Source organism: Leucoraja erinacea, chromosome 2 (assembly GCF_028641065.1).
Source record: "Leucoraja erinacea ecotype New England chromosome 2, Leri_hhj_1, whole genome shotgun sequence".
Lineage (NCBI taxonomy): Eukaryota > Metazoa > Chordata > Chondrichthyes > Rajiformes > Rajidae > Leucoraja > Leucoraja erinaceus.
Genome location: NC_073378.1, coordinates 104675519 through 104680893, shown reverse-complemented (window position 1 = coordinate 104680893; position 5375 = coordinate 104675519). Strand labels below are relative to the sequence as shown.

At 38.0% G+C, this 5375-nt stretch overlaps 1 long non-coding RNA gene across 1 annotated transcript; it reads right to left on the bottom strand.

The window, feature by feature from the left end:
• Positions 1-1941: 1941 nt before the first annotated feature.
• Positions 1942-4924, bottom strand: LOC129706396 (uncharacterized). Its single transcript, XR_008725050.1, has 3 exons — positions 4189-4924; positions 3434-3611; positions 1942-2790 (listed from the first exon to the last, which is right to left on the bottom strand). It is a non-coding gene; the product is annotated as an uncharacterized LOC129706396 (long non-coding RNA).
• Between the last annotated feature and the right edge of the window lie 451 nt (positions 4925-5375).

Below are 5375 nucleotides of genomic sequence, written 5' to 3'. Positions count from 1 at the left end.
GCTAAATGGCCAGTTACAATACAGCTTGCATCCATACAAAGAAAGTTGTTTGAATCTGCTTTGAGGTAAAATGTGTTACTCATTTAAGTGTGAAGTTACCAGGCTGATAATATTTAAATTAGATCACTTTGAGGAGGCCGGCTGAAAAAATCTTCAATTAAACTCCAGATTCAGCATGAGTGATGCACAATTTTGACTGTTGTTTTTAACATTTTTAGATCTACTATAACTTTTCACCAATGTTAAAGAGGATTTGGAATTTTCTTGCTGACTGGAAAAATAATTCACTTATGAAACATTGTCCTGCATAATTACACAGTGACTTTCCAAGCAGGTACATTTGACAGACCAATGTCATTAGTCTTATTAAACCCTCTACTAGCAACCAGGATAAGTACTTTCTTACAAACAGTACTGATTCTCTAATAACACTGAACATTTTTATGACAGATTTTTCATTGGAAGGTCAAGTAATTCATCCAGAAAAGATAATGCATGGAAATATGCAGGGGGAGAGGGGGAGGGGGGGGGGGGGGGGGGAAGGGGGGGGGAGGAGGAGTTTACCTAGATGTGAGAGGTGGGATAGTTTTCAATTTCTTTCTTCAGGATGTAGGCATTGCTAACAAGGCCATTTATTGCACGTTCTAATTGCCCTGGAGAAGAGGTGGTCGGCTACAGCAGCTCTTGTGGTAAAGATAGTGCCACAATGTTTTTGAGTAGGGAGCTCCATGATTTAGATCAATTGAAATATATTTCCACATCACTAAATATATTTCCACATCATGATGCTGTGCACCTTAGAGGGCAGCTTGCAGGCGGCAGTATTCCTGTTCCTATGTGGCTGCTGCCCTTGTTTGTCCTTCTTTAAAGGAAAGAGAAAAAGAGAGAAAAAGGAAAAGTGGAACAAAGTGGACTGGAATGAATTCACACAAATGAAAAATATCATTGTGCGGTTGAAAATTGGCTTGCTCTGGCAGAGTAATTGTGTGCACACTGCTGGCTGTTTAAAAATTCAGCTCTTGAGCTTTTAATGTGATTTTCAATCTCCTGACACTTTGTTTCCAGTACAAAATTCCCACAAGTGATATCAATGGTAGTCCAATACGCAAAATTCATCTCTACTAGAATATACATCCTCTTTGGCCTAATGCATGGCAGTTCTTATTTACTTGCTAAGCAATTGGGTTTTAAAAACTCAATTTCCTCAGAAACTGAACTGTTTAGCTACAATACTCAAACTGCATTCTTCGACTACAGAAGGGTCCTGACCCGATACGTCGCCTATCCATGTTCTCCAGAGATGCTGCCTGACCTGCTATGTACTCCAGCACTTTGTGTCTTTCCTTGATGAACCCTGCAGTTCCCTTTGGGCATCTGCGACCTCTAATCTGATCTTTATGTGCAGCCTGCTTTGCCTAGGAAAATCAGGATCATGGTCATTCTCAGCTTCCTGTGCTCAGGGTGATTCCAGACTGCTGTTGCTGATTCCTGCTACACCTCTGAATTTGCAGAATTCCCAAAACCCTGCTTTCACGCGCAGTCAGTATTAATGGAGAGTCTTTTTGTGTACCTTACTAAAACGAGCATGTCTACTGTGGCCGCTGTTCTTTACCAGCCTATCTGCGACTCTCGAATTTGTCAGGTGTACTTTCTCACCTCCCCCACCCAAATCCATCCTCAGCCTTGCAGCATCTACTCACCCAGGACCAGCAATCCCTTGAGGTTACAAGAATGAAACCTCACAACACTGTTCCATGAACCTTGCCATTGAATTTCTTTAAGAAGCACCATTAGGCGGATTCATGATGCCAAAGTGAACTGGGGATACTTCCAGCTTAAATAGTTTTAAAATATTATTACTTTGAAATCTCTATAATTAAACACTGAAGAAATAGGACACTGATTAATTAATTGAGGGTATCACTTTACTGGATGTAGGAATGTTACAAAATTTTGAGATTTTAAAAATCAAGCCTGTAATTTATCCCATCAGATAAAGCATAAAAAAGAATTTTAATTTGACACCTAATTCACTTTCATATCTTCAGTATTAAAAAAGTTATGGTTGTTTTCATACTCGGAAATTAGCATCTTGTTCCCTATTGCTTTTCCATTGACTTAACCCAAAAGCTGTGATCGTGGACAGTCAAAAGCCCATAACTTCCTTAAAAATTATGAGAACTGAATGAAATTTTCAGTTATTATAGATTGAAGCATTCTGAAACAAATATGAAACATCTTACTTGGATGACCAGAAATTAAAGCATATAATTAGTTAGTTACCTAATTGTAGCTAATTACAAAATTGACCAATGTGACGGAAATAGTAATAAACCCCGAGACTGCCTTGATAATTCAAAAATGTGATATTCTCAAGATCAGAACTTTAATATTATTGTTTTATATGCTGTAAGTCTGTAACAAACAGGTAATAAAATTACAATTTCTAGCAAAAGACCAAGTATTTATGGAGAAGATCAGCTGCTAGCTGGTGCATTGGCATATCATAATCAATAGCATCATCATACTCCTCAGATTGCAACCAATAAGCAACTCTGTACACCTTGTTTTTCCCCAACTTTTCAATGTTGGCATTGTAAACTACAAGTTTTTGCTCTTCAAACCATGCATGAAATGCCTTTCTGCCCACTACTTTCCCACTAAGAATGTCATGTAGATCATCACATTTGGAGCAGTCCAAATTTGGATAATCTCTGCGAATGTTGTCAAAATCAGTCTCTTTTGCTGGGCATTTGGATTGACAATTTTGCACCTCTTCTTCGGAGACATCTGTTTAAAATGTAAAGAAAAAAACCCATTGAACAGCATTAACAGAAACAAGTTATTATTTGCAGTTTTGGAAAAAAAAAGGTAAAAATGATAAAGTTAAATGCTAAAACAAATAGTAAATACCCAACAAAAAATAGCCTGTCTCCAAATAACAAATAACAAACTGATCCCATTCACACAAGAATTCACAATATAACATGATTTTTATATCTCACTTTGTCGTGAATTTATATGCCAAATGGAAGGAATTTAATGTTTAATTCCCATAAATTAATCCAGAAACATCCACTCTCAAAATAATCAAAATCATTATTTTTTGCACAATACATCTGACTAAAACTGTACTGTGGATATTTAGTATGAAAATATTGATCATGGATAGATAATAACACAAAATATAAATTATTTAGATGTTCTTATGACATGATTGTGCAAAAAAAATAATGAATTTGATTATCTTGTGAGTGGATGTTTCTGGAATCTGATCGATTGGAATGTTGCCGTAGCCATAAATTTTAAGCTAATAATTTTAAAATCAGCAGGCAAGACACGGCTGATTCATAAAATATCTAAATAACATTTTTCGCATCACACAATGAAGCCACACCAAAAAGCAAGATAATATGTTAAATAAACAACACACCTTTTGTTTTGTCCTGATATTGCGATCCGTGATGTTGAACGCGTTGAAGGCGTTAGAAGTCGCGTTTAACTTCAATCTAGCAATGCAATGGTCCAGCAAATTGCACGCACAGGCAGTGGCAGATCTGGAGCGTCGCTGATGGTAGGTTTTGTAACAACGCTACTGGATGTAGCACAGACTGAAATGGTGAAGAATAATGGTTCTATGATGGGAGTTGTTCCTACCTACAGTAAAACTCTATCTGCTTTCCAATCATTCATAAATTCTGATTGTTTGGCATCTGGGTCAGCAGATTATGTCTGGTGCACTCCTTTCTGGCTCACTAAGCTATCAATACCCGCTTTCCTTTCCAATTTATCAAAGTCTCGGTTCCCACACCTTCCAACTTGACAGGCCCCAGTTCCCAGGCTCTCTTCTCACCCACCAATGTCCCTGTTCCTGTGCTCTTTCCCAACCTGTTAGAGCCTCACTTCCTAGGTTTACTTTAAAGTTACCAGGTTTACAGGCAAATTTAGTATATACAGCGTAACTAAAATAGAGTAAACTAAAATATGTGTTGGTAGATTATTAATAAGGAATAACAACCAATAGTCCATAAAATCATGTGATCACTGAAGAAGGGTCTTGACCCAAAATGTCATCTATCTGTATTCTCCAGAGATTTTTGCCTGACCCGCTAAATTAATCCAGCACTATGTGTCTTTTTTTCACCAGTGATGATGCCTGACCTGCTGAGTTGCTTAAGCATTTTGTACCTTTTTGTGCAAACCAGCATCTGCAGTTTCTTGTGTGTTCATAAAATCTGTTAGTCTGGCCACCAATGCTCCAGCACTTCATGGTGATTCGGGGAGCTAGAGGTCATTTTTATGAATCTAAAAGGACATCAGTGTAAACTGGACAACAATATTATACAACATTATAACAACATTAAATCATCCATCTTTTCTCATTGAAGAACTGTAGTTTTTGCACAAAAACAAGCTCGTAGCATTCACCATTATTTTAACTACAAATCACAGGGAAATTAAGGCATATGCGAATAATGTAAATAAGAAGAGTAAATACAGTCCTTATTTTAGCCCAGCATGAACAAGGTTAGTAGGTAGTAGAATCACAAAGGGTCCTTCCTCCATTCTTGATATTCATCTGTCCCATGCAATATTAACCACTAGGATTCTGAAATAATATAGGGTGCCAATCCCTGCTAAATCCCGGCCTAATGGGAAATCTTTGACAGTGACATAATTTAGCTGATAATACAATTGTAATAATAGCATTTTGAGCCAAGGAAAAGCTGGCAACATTCAGCCAGTTGTCCCTAGTTATCCCTAGAACCCTAATTGGCCTGATATTTTCATGTTCAGTTCCTTGTGGTTCAGAAGGAAAAGGAATGATCCGCATGCATCAGCATGAAAATACTGAATCACCTCAGCTTGGGTTTTGCCTCCTTGCTACTTCTTACCCACCATTCTCACTCTCCATGGGAAATCAAGTCATTTGCTCCAAGTCTTGTGTTCCTTTAGAAGGGTTTCGGCCCGAAACGTTGCCTATTTCCTTCCAGAAGGGTTTCGGCCCGAAACGTTGCCTATTTCCTTCGCTCCATAGATGCTGCTGCACCCGCTGAGTTTCTCCAGCTTTTTTGTGTAACCTTGTGTTCAACTAGTTGAGTTGCACAAGATATTCAGCTGGTCAAAGAGCAATAACTAACATGAAAAGAACCAAAAGTGTATTGACTTACGGAGCAGCAGTGAATGCTGCAACTGATCAATTTATGAATTTATGCAGCAGCAGTCCTCCTTCAATAACTCTTCACACCTTGAAACGGGTTTCCTATTTTTCACATCTACCTTAGGCTCTCTCTCAAATACCAGCAAAATGCTGGTATCCCCTGCAGGTTGACCATTATTGTTATATCTACAAATGCCACCATGTTGAATGTTAA